We start from the raw sequence: 16,077 nt of genomic DNA on the forward strand, positions 1-16,077 counted from the left end.
TCCCGGCGGACTCAACAAAACCTATGCACCTTACCTCCCAGAAGTCTGAATTTGAGACAGTTGATAAAGTCATGATGCAAAAACACTCGAACCCAGGTGAAAAACAAGTACACTTCCATAATGTGCTTAAAGTGCTCTATTTTCGCGCACTAATTTTGTACTTAATATACTAAAAGTGATTCTTTAGTACTTCTTAAGGTCAACTTAAGATCACCTAAGTGTACTCAACTGTGCTATTTTGAGACACCATGAATATGAACTAAAATGCACTTTTAACATACTATCTTTGTATTTAAAAAATGTATTTAGCTACCACTTGTAGTACACTTGAGTGTACTAGTGTGTGAAAGATGAGTTCAAATGTACTACAAGTGGTAACTAAATACATTTTTTAAATACAAAGATAGTATGTTAAAAGTGCATTTTAGTTCATATTCATGGTGTCTCAAAATAGCACAGTTGAGTACACTTAGATGATCTTAAGTTGACCTTAAGAAGTACTAAAGAATCACTTTTAGTATATTAAGTACAAAATTAGTGCGCGAAAATAGAGCACTTTAAGCACATTATGGAAGTGTACTTGTTTTTCACCTGGGAATACTACTCTTCCCAGATGCACCAGCTTACAATAATAATGAGTATCAGGGGATAAATTCATACCAACCTTACTAAAAATAACCACCCTGATGTATGAAAACATTAGTTTGACATTGTGTTACAATGTTATGGCATGTATGGCTCTCTAATACAAAATAAAACTGCAGAGGAGAAGCATTGTCCTTCAGGGAAAAAGTTTTACCTCCAAAATACACTGTTAAAGTCTGTGAACTCACAGTTCTTATTGAAGTTACAGTCCCTCCAGTGTTGTAAGTGTCTCACACACACACTGACAATGTTGCCACTAGTAATCAAAGACTCAGAGAGCTCCATTCGAAGGATTATGGTCTTGTAATTTTCACATTCGCTCAGCGTCACTGGACAAGCCACTGAAAAGGCTATATCGTCTATTGAGCTGTGAGCAGGTAAAGGGACTTGTGCTCTGAAAATTGCTATTTGCCTCCATCCTCCGAGACCAAATGGGGATTAATTGAGTCTAATTAAAGCTCATCTCCACTGCAAGCACTAATGTGGTCAATATCTATCCAGTGAGAGACTGTCCTCAATTATCCCGGCTTCACAATTATCATCATCATTACAGCAGTGTCATTTTTACGCCAGTATTTTAGAGTTATCTTTTCAAGACCCGTTTCCGGTGAGAAAACGAGAAAAATAATTTTATTCCACCATTGCATGTCCCTCAATGCCATTTCACTTTTCTCATTTGTCAGTTTCCCCTCTCCTTCGTTCCCTCCAACTTTCAGACAAGGCCTTGTCGGCAGGTGATGGATTGCAAGAGTCTCTCGGTTATCTCAGGAGTCGCAGGTAATCTGGAATATGCCAGATGAGACTCAGGTTTGCCAAATGAGCCATTGCAAGCACACATATGCGCGGAGACACAAATACATTTACTATTGATTCAACAAACCAAATGCCCCATCACTCAACTGTTTAAATAAGGCCCTATCCAAGATACCGCTCTCAACACCGGTCTCCCTCTGCATCCACACTTAGGTGATTCAATACTGCATGGATGGTTGGGAAATATTCCACCAAAAGTTCTGCACTAAGGGACCACAGCATGAGCACTTGTGAGCACCCTTCTGAATCAGAAAGTGACAAATGGGATACCCTACAAACTTGAGGACTTGTGCAAACGAAGGCTACAGCATTGCATCAAGTGTGTAGTTTGGGACAACGTAATAGCCTCTAGTCAAAAAACCAAATGGCAAGACACCTGAATTTACAGCAGGCGGTAATGAATCTCTACACCTGGACAAAGGCTCCTCGTGGGAAAATGAGACCTCACTTTTTTGAAGAAGGTGGGTTTGCCTGATGGGAATTAACTTATGGGCAGTAAAAATGGCTAGAAAAAGCCTGGCATTTTCCCTTCCTGACATTCCTTGTCTTAAAAAGGAGTCTTACCGTCACCACACTTCAGGTCCTACTGCTAGTTCTCAGCATTTGGGCCTAAGTCAGAGCCGCTGAGGAAAAACTGATACAGGTTTACTTAGCGCAACCAACAGAAGTAGTCCAGGCCAACACGTACACTGGCTTCTGTCGACTGGACCATGACATTGGCTAAAGAAAACTGCCAGATTGAAACCAGTGGGTGAAAAAAACCCTATAGCTTAAAGTGACTCTAACGAGGTCTTTGCCACACACCTTGGAAAAAAACTTGAGTCGTCAGTTGCAGAAGTTCCCAGCAAAAAAAACAACATGAAGTGGGAGGTTCTGAAAGGCAAAGCAATTTTTTTTTTTTTTTACTGTCAGTGGCATTTTTTACCTTCCAAACTGTCCAAGGCGGTATGGTTCAGAGATTTGAGGTGGAGATAGAAAATGACAAGGAGTCCTGAGTTTTAATGGCTCATTGTAGATTTTTGTGGCAGATGAAATATGTTTTAATTTGCCAAGCGCTAGAGGGGCTGTCGATAACTCACATGTGGGAGAAAGCACCAAAAGGCGGGAATGCTTTCTCTCTCTCCTTCTCGCTTGCTTTCGTTCTTCACTTACGTTTGCGCTCCTGCATGTTCCCATGGTAACGGAGCACAGCAGCGATGCAAGGCAAGACTCATGCCAAAACTGAATGAGATAGACACCAAATACAAATTCTCTCACTGTCTCTATCGGTCTTTCTATCTATCCAACATGTCCATTTATGTCTCGCGTGAACACCTCGGTCATATTGAGTGTGACAGATAAACAGTGTAATTAACTGAAATCATGCATGCAAAACCAGGAAACGTAATGTATTCAGGACTTCAAAATTGTGAAAACCAGCATAGTTTTGCATTTGTATCCTATAAAATAGAGTATCAGAATATATCGTACCAAGTATTGACATGATCCAAATGAGATCATGCTCAGAGGAGGATGAAGCAGGTAGTATTTGGAAGTTCTAAAGTATATTGAAACATTCACAATCTCTCCGGCCGACCGAACAGATTTTGCGAAAAGCCACAGTCGGAAAATGAGATGTCAAGTGTGATTAATCTTCACACCATGAGAGGAAGAGAAATGAGGGGATTCTGGGGTGAAGAGCAAGAAAGATCTGGAATAGCAATGAACGAGCTTGACATTCATCCATATTGTGTGCTGTGAGGTTCCGAGACCTAAAGAAAGTGTGTGGCATTCAGGTTAATGCACACATATTTTATCTTTTATGGTTGTATATTGCTTCTGCTCTAGAACATTTAGAGGTTGCCTAGTGAAGCTGTTCTTGCACAAGAGGATAAAACCAGTTTTTAGGAATTTTGGTTCAAAATGAGGACCTCAAATCCTCATTCATAAATATGAAGTTAAAACTAAAAATGACAATTGACTCTTCGCAAAAGGCCCGCCCCCCTTAGTTACTGTTGCTATGTCCGACAAGCAATGGTGCTCTCATCCCACACACTTGTTGTTTTGTAAGAAATTCAAACAATAAATACCATTTTGTGGCTCTTTAATGTGTCGTGACAGATCACTGTAGTACATCAGTTCGAACGGCACGTGAACTGATCATCTCTTCCTCTTTACTAATTATAGCGTGAAATAAACATGAAAGAACATCAAAAGTATCTCGTTTCAACTGCAGGATTTCTCAAGTTCAAGTCCAGCGATATTAATCTACTCTCCAGTCTAGTTTGTTTGTTGGACAAAAAGGGCAGATTTGGCATTATGATTGGCCAGATCGCCTGTCAATCAAACTCCCATGCGAAGGGTTAATTGTCATTATTTAGTCAGTCAATCTCACACCAATCCAAACCTGAATGCTATTTTTGTGCAGTGACTGTTCATTTTATATTCCATTTTAATATGCTAATATAAAGCTAAATCGCTGAGCTTGTCAAACTGGTGCTTAAAAGAAAGCCTAATAATACTAATTGCCAAAGAGTATGGATCAATCTTTGGGTGTCAAAAATTTTCTCATAAAGTTTTCTCCGAGATGAGTGGTTCATGGTTCAAGCGTAAGGATTTGTTAGCTTAGCATCTGATACCTGTTGGTCCTCTATGTCACAGCTTTTTTGTTATAAACATGTCTTCCTCACACAAAGCTGTGGCAAGGATTACTTTCATTGTCATTTTAGCACCACTGAAACTTGCTAGTAGTGGTCACTGTGGACTCTCATGGGTTAAGAAAAAAAAACTACGTATATGTAAAATATCTGCATTTGTGTTCCACAGAACAAACAACAGCATACAGGTTTGTAACAACACGGAGGTGACAGAATTTCCTTTTTGTGTTAAACTATTCTGTGAAAGGGACTCACAGAACGCACACATTACGAACATTATATTGTGCAAACACAAATAGGGTTAAGTGTTCATAATGCAGCGCCTCTCCTTGCGCAGATCCCCACTTAGTCATTGGCCTGAGAGTAGTGTGTAATTATCGTTCACACTTAAATGATTTGTTAATTGAGACAGACTCGAGATCTGACAGGGAGGACCAACAGGGAAAGTAGTGCTATGCTAACAAACGGTTGCGCAAATAACACAAACCACTTATCTGAGAGAAAACAAAAATCACAACAGTTCTGCTAGACCCTTGAAGAGTGAACCACATGCTATGGCAAATAACTCAGCACACACACGGTTCCGAACAATCTGTTTCACAAGAATAGCAATATTAGCGTTAGCTTTATTTTAGCCTAAACTACGAAGCAGGCGCTTCTTCACAAGTCAGAATGTAGCACAGAATTAACTCTACTTTGTAAATATGTACTCCAGTTCTTATCGTACACAATTCATAAGCACACATTATCATAACTAAACAATAGCGGGGGGGGGGTTCAATCTTTTAAGTATGAAAGCTTTAAAATATCTCCAATTACAGCAGTAAAATGGCCTGCAAATGCTGTTTCGTGTCTTTTTACATGTCTTTCATCCAAGCAAGGCCATCCATCACAAGCAGCATGTGTTTTGACAGATATGATGATGTCACACCTGGGGAACAAGGTGCTGATGGTGATTCAATGTGTTGGAGGTCAGATTTCTTACTGATGTTTTATGTCAGCTGGTCATCGAGGTTAAAAGCTTTGTCAACTAAGGGAATTACGGCGTGCTAACTGGCCATCCCAAACGTACCTTTGAATCAAGCCGTCACATTTTCCAGGAGAAGGCCGAAAGCAAAGAGCAGATTCCTGACACTAAGGCAAAATGTTACTGACAGGTCTGTAAACACATTACTTTTAGTGTCATGGTCCATTAGTGGGAAGCAAGGACTTGAGATGTGAATCCTCTTGCTGATTGTACATTCCAAAAATGGTCTAGCTTGGTTTCTCCATGCAATTGAAATCCATCTACATATTGGTTCATTTTTAAAAAATGCATGGATTGTAAGATAATCATTATATTTTCAATGATGATGTGCTGCACCCTGGTGGTTAGGAGAGGTACCGCAGGCGCTGTACTGTGACAGTGACTCACTGTTTTGTTTTATGACTATGGGATCTCCCCTTCCTCCCCTCTCACCATCTGTCTGGGAATTCTTCCTTCTTGAAATTCACCTAAACTGCATCCCTCCCTCCTTTCCCCCACAGCCTCATCTTCTCCTTTAGCTGCAATTGTTGGTAACTTTCACTATTAGTCTACAGTGACACAAATGAATGGCTACCAAACAGATGAAAAATCATGTAGCTGTGCAACACTGCTTCACTGCTGATAGTGTTAAAGGTTCACTATTTATGTTTACGATTCTGGGCGCTCATGGAACATGTGTCCTACTATATTCATATACTTGGGGGGGAATAAGTAAATAAAAATAAAAAGTCGCCCAGCAATACAACTGTCGATGACTAACACAATTTACCCCACAGTAGTGTTGTTGACAACTAAATTTAAAACTGTTAAAAATCATTTTCGGTAACTGAAATGAAGCTGAAATTAAATATAAATATAAATATTACATGAAAAATGTAAACAACAGGTTAGAAATGCTAACGGAAATATGCTTAAAGATGAAGTACTAAATTACTTAAAACTAAACTGAAAAAATTATATAGGATAGATAGATAGATAGATAGATAGATAGATAGATAGATAGATAGATAGATAGATAGATAGATAGATAGATCAGAAAAGAAGTCTGTAGTAATGGCTGATAAACTCATATTAGGTATTGCAATAATATTTCACAAAATTGAATTTTTTCGGTCAAATAAATATAGCCTTGATGAGCATAAGAGACTCCATTAAACATTTTTTAAAAAACACATTAAAAATCTTACTGATGCCAAACTTTTGAACGGCAGTGTATATTTTGCACACATACATATATATATGTATATGTGTGTGTGTGTGTGTGTGTGTATATATGTATATACACACACACACACACACACATACATATATATATATATACATACATATATATACACATACACATATACACATATATATATATATATATACACACATATATATAAGATTTGTAATGTTTTAGTCCAATGCAATAATAGCTAGCATATTTAGAGAAAAGAACATCCTTTCTGGGTCAAAATGACTGGAACAAAAAATTAGGGTTATTACAAAATATTGCATCTTTTTCATGGTCCTAAAACAGCAATGTTTGATTATTTTGTTCCCTCTCTCCTCACAAGGTCATTTCGTTCTGATCCGAGCTCTTTGCCCTTAACATGCAAGTTAATGTGTGAGCGTCAAATCCTGAGCTTCAGGGTTAAATACACAGCATTGACCCTACAGGGACAGGACAGGAACAAAGACAGCATGGCATGAACTGAGTCACTGTGAGTCCCCTTGAAGAGACAGAAGAACATACACTGACATGCGTTTGTGTGACGTCCATGCCAAAAAAAAAAAATAATAATTAAAATCTGTCCTTTTGGTCTAACTGAGCTGTATTTTTATTTTTTCTGAGGCCTAAGATTTCCTGTTTGAAGGAAAACTTCTACATCACGGTTGGTCCAGAATTAATTGGAACAAGGGTTAAAAGGTCAGTGCTGAAGAAATGACCTCTGCTTCTTCTATCTGGCTTGAGAAAACAGGAAAAGTCCCATTTCAGGCAACTGAAAAAGTTTCAGAGTGAAGGTGATTGGCAGTCCTGCACTTGCTATCTCTGTGGAGGGCTATCAGATGGAACAGGAGCTATTCTGTTCTCTAGAAGAGCACAAAAAGCCTCTGGATGGGTTTATAGAGGCAATACGGTCAGGCTTTTTTTGTTGCACAAGGTCCCCATGTGAGCTTTCCTTTGAGAAAACCACTACAAAGTCTCAGTAGAGGGTTATACAGCTGCACTTTTACACAGATCAGGTTTTTGGGTCATGTTGCTTTTAACTGAACATGTAATCATCAAGTAACCAGTCAAGAGCCATTAGATACAGTCTCACACTTATTCGGCTTAATAAACCAATAAGTCATGTGATCACCTTAAACAGAGTTCTTTAATCAAGAAAATGTCATTGATAGGTTAAAGAAAAACTTGCTTTAAATCGATCTGCAGTTTGTCATTTTATTTATTGGGCCTCATCTGTTAAACATGAGCAGAACAAATTTGCGTAAATCGGTTGTAAATTGACGCAATTAAATTTAATGGCAATTTACGCAAAATTAGTTTTATGAATTACACAGAAATCTGTTTAGCATGTTTCACGAATGAGGTGCAATGTGCGCATATCTAATGGTTTTGGCATCAATACAAACGATAATTTCACAACTTCATGTTAACAATTTTTTTGTGTTGTTGCTTCATTTGGTTATAAACCCTTAAAATGTGTTTTATAAATTTGTAAATATTATTTATAAATTAAATATAAAATGTATAAATTTATATTTAAATATTTAAACACACACACACATATATAAAATATTACAATTTATTATGTCTATAAATATTACTAAACATTATAAATCATTTTCATATTTATAAATATTTATAACAATTTACATTGCATTAAAATGCAACTGCATTGTATTTAATTTAGAAATAAGTTCATTTAATTTTACATTTTTCATTCATTAAAAGCTAAATCTAAAAGACTTTATGAATGAAATATGAATTAAAATATTTAAAAATAAATTTATGCAATAAATTGTTTACATTTAATAATAATTCCCCATTTAATTTTTAAATAATATTTATAATTCCATTTATTTTCTTTTTAATTATTTATTTCCATTTATTTCTCTAACTTATATTTTATACATTTACTGTGAATTTAAATATATATAAACTAAAACAAATACATGTAATAAAGCATATTATAAATAATATAAAATGTAATAACCTATTTAATTTCACATTTAATTTATATCTTATTTTTACATATCAAACAAAATCTATAATTATTTATAATTCAATTTGTTTTTATCAACTAAATGGAAAAAATATTTATGAACGAAATATACATTAAAATATATAAATCTTCATTTATAAATATTGAATAATTTTTGTTTTTGTAAATTATTAATTAACTTTTTTCTATTAATGAAACATCTTAACGCAACACAAAGTCTCATGAAAGACTCACCTAAACCCAACACAAATGTCCTGAGGATGTGTAGACTTTTAAGATATGCCCTCGCATTGCAAAAAAGTTCGACATTAGCTGGTTGTAAACAGCAACACAATGAGCCGAGGGTTTTCTTGCACTCTCATAGAAAGGTCTGGTTAGAAGTCAGCGCGTGTCTCTGGGTCTGTGAGTGCCGTTGAGAGGAGGGCGGTTCCATGGAGATGAACCCTCAGCGGGCTCTCAGAGTGAGGGCCACTCCACCGCTCTCTACTCTGCCTCTCACTGCCCCCTCCATTATCAACATCAATTGATGGCCGCTTTGCCACAAACAGCCCCTCAGAAAAAGGAAAATACATTGAGACACCTGCTGCGAGAGCTCGTGTCTTCATTGAGATCGTATTGATTTACCTATTGATTGTTTTGTAGGGGGCTGCTGGGGTTCATATGGGTACAAGGCACAATGGCTATTGATTCCCAAGAGTTGCAGCACCACACAGCTTGTCCGTGTCAACCGTGGCATTGCTAAGGTGCTTTCAATACATCCAGCCTCAGAAAGAGACAGCAGGCTTTTTAAAGCAAGTTTAAACAACAAATGACCAATGTGATCGCTTTAATAGCTCAACTGTTTCTCCACGAAAGAGACAAAGCAGATATACCTGATCTTTCTTTTGGAAATCTAATGTACCTCTTCTAGAGTTTCGGAAGAATCTCAAAAATCTCTCAAAACACCGAAGTCTGCAAAAATTGAAGACTTTGTTATAAACGTAATTAGATTTCTCCTAACGACTTTCAAATTTAAATAAACTTGATACTTCAATGAAGCATTATTGAAATCTCATGAGCGGAAGAGCAATAAAACTCAGATGTCATCAAGATACTGGTATGTCAACATGTTCATCGAATTTCAGTTGTCATGGCAACAGCAGTCTAGTCATGTACCATAAGCGCCAGTATAAAAGATGAATCTCAAGAAGAAATTCATTGCAACCCCAAATCATAAACTATTATTATTATTTATTTATTTATTTTTATTGGAAAATAATTGCAAAAAAAAATTCTATTTAAAAGAAGAAAATGGAAATGAATTATTTGGATTCTAACATTTTATTAATGTTAAAAACATACTTTGCCATTTTATTGTCATCATTAAATTATTATTAGATCTATTTTTGCAACCAATTATTTGGAAAGTAATTTTTCAAGAATATTGAAAATCTGTATTAAGTACAATAATAATAATAATAATAAATTATGACAATACAAAATATATATTTAAAAGAAAAGAAAACAATTATTTGAATTATAATATTTTAATTAATACTGACAATGTATTTTACTATTTTAATAGTAATAATAATAATGTGAAAATTGCATTATTAAAAACATTGATTATTGAAAATTATTAAATAATTTAAGTTTATTTTTAAAACCATTAAATTATTTTGATTGTAATATTGTACATTTTCATGAATATTGAAAATTTAAAATTGTACAGTTATTACTATTACTAAAAATCGAAAATTATTGAATAAATATTTACAAACACATTAATGGGAATGACAGCATGGGTTAAAATGAAAGGAGTGCTTCATAATATCATACAGACTAGGCTATATTAATTATATTAATGGATGGTACTTAATAATTTCTTTTTTAAAACTTAAGCTACGGATGGCAGTTTCCTTGAGTTTCATTCTCAAATAAACGCGCGCACGGATGTATTCAGAGATCAAGCTTTCAAGGCCAAGTACACAAACACACACAAATACTGTTATCAAGCTGCAGGGCGTTCATTGACAAACACACACGACATCAAAACGCTGCACCCACTGAACCCACCTGCCCACATACACAAGCCTGTCAGCGCAGAGCCATTATTCCGAGGCGCTAAACTGAAACGAAACAGACAGACGCGGAGCGCGCGAACCCGTGGAGTATAATTACACAATCACCCTCATCCTCTTTCCCTCTGTCACCTCTGCTTTCTCTCCTCAACCTGATAGATCCACTCGGAATGAGCAATTCCCTACTGCTGGATGTCTTTACACAACGGTCTTTGAAAAGGTGCCTTTTCTTTCCGTTTATTTGGGTTGTAAACAACTGATTTTCTTTACTGGAGTTGGGTTATTGTTAACCTGGTTAGAATAGTCACGTTCGCCCCTGCTGGTAAAAGTCGTAACTACACCGAATTAATCTGAATATGTATAGAATAAATATTTAATTTAATAAATGAATATACTTATAAATATTATACATAATTTAAATATTTAGTTTAAAAATAATTTAGTGACATTTAAACATTTCATATAATATAATAATCTGCCTGCAAAAAAGTGTACTGTGTATATTTATTATGCATATATAAAAATATATATATTTTGTAAATATTTACGTTTACTTGTATATATTTATATTCATATAATTTATATTATATAGAAATACATTTAATATATAAACAATTTTTTCTTAAATATACACATGCAAGTGTGTGTATTTATATATACACAAATATACACAGTACACACACATTATGTAAACAAAACTTATTTAGGATGCGATTAATTGATTGACAGTACTAATATTATATATATATATATATATATATATATATATATATATATATATATATATATATATATTATATTATATTATATACAGGACCGTAGGGGAGTGCAACTGGTGCGGTCGGTCGCACCGGGCCCCACGCTTGAGGGAGCCCCACAACAAACAGACCGAGGGTAGCAAAGGAATGCAATTGCACACACGATCGTGAACAGACCGAAGAGGGCCCCGCTCCCTAACTCACACTGGGCCCCACATCAGCTAAGGACGGGCCTGTATGTATGTACAGTCATGGCCAAACATATCGGCACCCTTGGTAAATGTGATCAAAGAAAGCTGTGAAAATTAATCTGCATTGTTAATCCTTTTGATCTTTTATTTAAAAAAATTCACAAAAATCTAACCTATCACTAGATAATAAGAACTTATAATGGGGGGAAATATCATTATGGAATAAATGATTTGGTCTAATACACATTGGCCAAAATTAACGGCATCCTTTTATTCAATACTTTTTGAAACCTCCATTTGCCAGTTTAACAGCTCTAAATGTTCTCCTATAATGCCTGATGAGGTTAGAGACACCTGACAAGAGATCAGAGACCATTCCTTCATCCAGAATCACTCCAGACCCTTTAGATTCCCAGCTCCATGTTGGTGCTTCTTCTCTTCAGTTCACTTCACTCATTTTCTACAGGGTTCAGGTCAGAGGACTGGAATGGCCAGCAGAAGCTTGGTTTTGTGCTCAGTGACCCATTTTTGTGTTGTTTTTGAGGTTTGTGTTTGGATTATTGTACGGTTGGAAGATCCAAACATGGCCCATTATAAGATTTCTAACAGAGTCAGTCACTTATTGATTTTTTATCTGTTGGTATTTGATAGAATCCATGATGTCATGTGTCTAAACAAGATGTCCAGGACCTCCAGCAGAAATATAGGCCCACAACATCAAAACTACAGCAGTATATTTCATTGTACACATGGGTTTGGTGTTCACCAAACCCATCTTGAGTGTTTGCTGCTAAAAAGCTCATTTTTTAGTTTCATCTGATCATAGAAGCCAGTCCCATTTGAAGTTCCAGTCGTGTCTGATAACTGAATATGCTGGAGTTTGTTTTTGGATGAGCGAGGAGAATTTTTCTTGAAACCCTCCCAAACAACATGTGGTGATGTAGGTGCTGTTTGACAATTTATTTTTTAAGGTTTATCTGACCCCGAGACTATTTCTGCAATTCTCCAGCTGTGGTCCTTGGAGAGTCTTTAGCCACTCAAACTCTCCTTCTCACCGTGCATTAGGACGATATAGACACACGTCCTCTTCCAGGCAGTTTGGTAACATTTTATGTTGATTGGAAATTCTTAATTATTGCCCTGATGGTGGAAATAGGAATATTCACTGGTCTAGCTTTTCTTTTAAAGCCACTTCACTAATTTGTGAAGCTCAATTATCTTTTGCTGCACATCAGAAATATATTCTTTGGCTTTTCTCATTGTGATGGATGATTAAGGGAATTTGGGCTTTGTTTTCCCTCCTATTTATATTTCTGTGAAACAGGAAGCCATGGCTGGATAATTTTATGTTCATAATCACCCTGGAGTGCTCAAAATTGTGAATATGAATGGGAATATACTTCAGAGATATTTTACTCATAAGAATTTCTAAGGGTGCCAGTAATTGTGTCCAGCGTGTATTTGAGAAAAACATTTATTTCATAATGATATTTTCCCTCATTTTAAATTCTTATTATCCAATGAAAGGTTAGACTTTTGTCAATTTTTTAAATAAAAGATCAAAAGGATTAACAATGCAGATAAATTTTCACAGCCTTCTTTGATTATATTTACCAAGGGTGCTGATATTTTTGGCCATGACTGTGTATGTATGTACGTTTGTATGCAAGTGTGTGTGTGTAACTTGTAAATATTACACACTTAAATATTTTCTATATTTATATCAATAAAATATATTACATCACTTAAATATATGTTGTATACTATAATATAATGTCATCTACCTCCAAAAATACATTTGTTCATTGAAAGTAAATGCAAATATTATAAACATATACTAAAATAAGATTACAAAATTTATTAGAGAGGGAGAGGGTGCAGTTGTTATTTGCATTTTATTATTTGCAGACTTCTTTAAAAAAATAAAAAAATAAATAATAATAAATAAATAAAACTTGTTATTGATCCCAGAGCAGCACACATATAAATATACATAAATACATATATTTGATTACCTTGTCTTAAATAACATAATTTATATTTTATTATAATTGTATATTAAATAAATATAATATATTATTTTATTTTGAAAAAAAAATGTGACACTTAAATACATTCTGCAATACACATAATGTAAGATAATAGCTACAATAAACAATTTAAAAGGTCATTTAAAAGTGTGACATTCTTGTGTTACTGTGGTGGCATTATAAACCTCCCTGTGTCCGACTACAAGATTTATACGAGCCTCTGAGGGCTTTTATTATCTCCAGCTGTTTTAATGGCCACACAGATCAGGCGGTGAGCAGACGGCAGAAAATGAGATTGTGAAGCTTCTTCTCTGGTTGGTTTGATTTGGTCTACTGAATGTCACAGGTGGACATAAAGACTTATGGGGCTAAAAGAAAACTTCCCAAATTTATGTTGTAAAACAAGTAAAGGGCCATTCACTTGGGGGGAAAAAATGAATAACTTGGGAAAAAACGAATATGGCATCTCTCATTTATATGTACACATATGCTTAACAGATCATTAGCATGCACTCATTCAAAGAGGTCTATAGTAATAGTTATAGTTATACATAGTAAATAGGATGCCAATCAACTGATCTCAATAAGGGTCACAGGTTTGAGCACAATCTTACCAATAAAATAGCAGATATAAAATGAAAAAATACAAATACAAAATGTATTAATTTACATAAAATATAAGGCAAATTGGTAGCAATACATTTGTAATATTCTAATTTGTTTTATATTTTTTTATTTACATAAAGACATTAAGCATGATTGGTAAAACATTTAAGCAAGAAAAAACTTGTGGGGTTCGTGTCAGTTCTGTCAATGAAGCAATGTTGTTATGTTAAGTTAACTTTACTCAGATTAGGCTGCTGATGACACCACATGCCATGGGTATATTTTTATCTTTGCACTGGACTCATATCATCTTTACAGTATCTTTGTTACATTTTTACACATTTTAGATATCTGGACTTTGACTCCTACTATCTGTATAGTGTATTGTATTACATATTTGCACATCATAAACACCTCTGTATATTTTCACATCTGATGCTGGTACCCAGCATCTAATGCCAGTATTCCCACAGATGCACTTATGTTTATTTTTACATGTACTTATTTGTTTTTTTATTTAGTACCTTATGTTTATTTATTTACTTATATATATATATATATAAATAAAAGTGGTCGCCCGATATATCAGCCGATATTTGGCATTTTTCAAATATCGGCATCGGCCGATACGTTTTTCTGTTTGGCCAATGCGTTCGAGGCAGGACTTTTAATTTGACTGCGCTGAGAACTGCAGCACCTGAGCACACACTGCTCAGATTCTCTCTCTTGCTGTCGTCATTCAGTTCTGTCTATACGGATAGAGGTCTGTCTAATAATCAGATAGAACTGTTAAACAAAAGAATTAAATGTATACAAAAAGTATTATAACGATTGCTTTTATATTAGTAACGGAAAGGCAAACATTATAATACTTTCTCGTTTGCCATCAGCATTCAGCAAATACACATTTATATCATTTAAACAAATCTTTGAATGACTAATGAATATTTAATTTCACAAGCCTTGCAAACTTAGTTAAATCCAGCTGTGAGATCTTATAAAGTGTGCATTTGTATCCTGTATGATCGCGTGTTCTCTTCAGATTTACTGGAGCTTTATGCATTTGCCCACTGTCATATTTATGTCATTTTCACTGTGTGCTGTATGTAAAAATAGCTGTTACCTTGGCTTTATTTGAACAATATGATTCCCAATGCACATAAACTTCCCAGAATACTGAGTGCCCTAGTTACAGTGTTTACTTCATTTTTAATTAGCCTATATTTTTATTAAATATTTATTTATTTGTGAAACATATCTAAAGTATAAGTATGTTTATTTTACACATTTGTTTTGTTAATACATTTTCAAATGATTTCAAATTTCTTAAATATTAATTAAAATAAATAAAATTATATCGGCTATATATCGGCCACCCTGCTTTCCAAAATATCGGCAGTCAAAAAAACAATATCGGTCGACCACTAATTAGGGGTGTGCAATATATATCACAAGAGGGCAGAAAATGTATATAGGCTATTTTGTACCACTTCATATAGCCTAATCAATTTCACACGAAGAATAACGAAAAATAACGCTCCAAAAATTACCATGATTACAAATGTGATATTGATTTTTTACAACAGTTCAATAAACAAGAGGTTAATTGAGATACTTACGTTTTAGACACCATATTTCCTGTTTTTGCTTCATTTCCACATCAAAAATCACTCCAAACACAGGCACAGCACTGTTTTGCGTCTCTGAGCAACATGAGGATGTTTCTTTCCTGCATTAATCAACAGTTTGAATGATTTGGTTCAATCGCAATGACTCACTTATTAACAGTGACTTGCTGCCACCTGCTGGCGATTTTAATTTCACATTCAAAGTATCTTTTATTATTTCAATAATTTCAAATACCGGTATTGTGTTTAATATATCAAAACATGATTTATGCATTTGTAATTGCAGGTTAAATGCATTCATGTGTAAATGCACCTAAACACCACTTCAGATGCAGCTCCTGCGTTTTCTCTGCATTGAAAAGATGAATTTTGTTGATACTGATTTAATTTGCTTGGTAACAGCCCAAAAGTCTTATTATTCTAAATCACTGATTAAATGTAAGAATTTGACTCAAAACATAATAGACACTT

The 16,077-nt window shown here is 34.8% G+C and overlaps 1 protein-coding gene across 1 annotated transcript in view; it reads right to left on the minus strand.

The window, feature by feature from the left end:
* Nucleotides 1–16,077, minus strand: part of elfn2a (extracellular leucine-rich repeat and fibronectin type III domain containing 2a) — a 136,827-nt gene that overhangs the window by 119,913 nt on the left and 837 nt on the right.

The sequence above is a fragment of the Onychostoma macrolepis genome, chromosome 22 (genome assembly GCF_012432095.1).
Source record: "Onychostoma macrolepis isolate SWU-2019 chromosome 22, ASM1243209v1, whole genome shotgun sequence".
Classification (NCBI taxonomy): domain Eukaryota; kingdom Metazoa; phylum Chordata; class Actinopteri; order Cypriniformes; family Cyprinidae; genus Onychostoma; species Onychostoma macrolepis.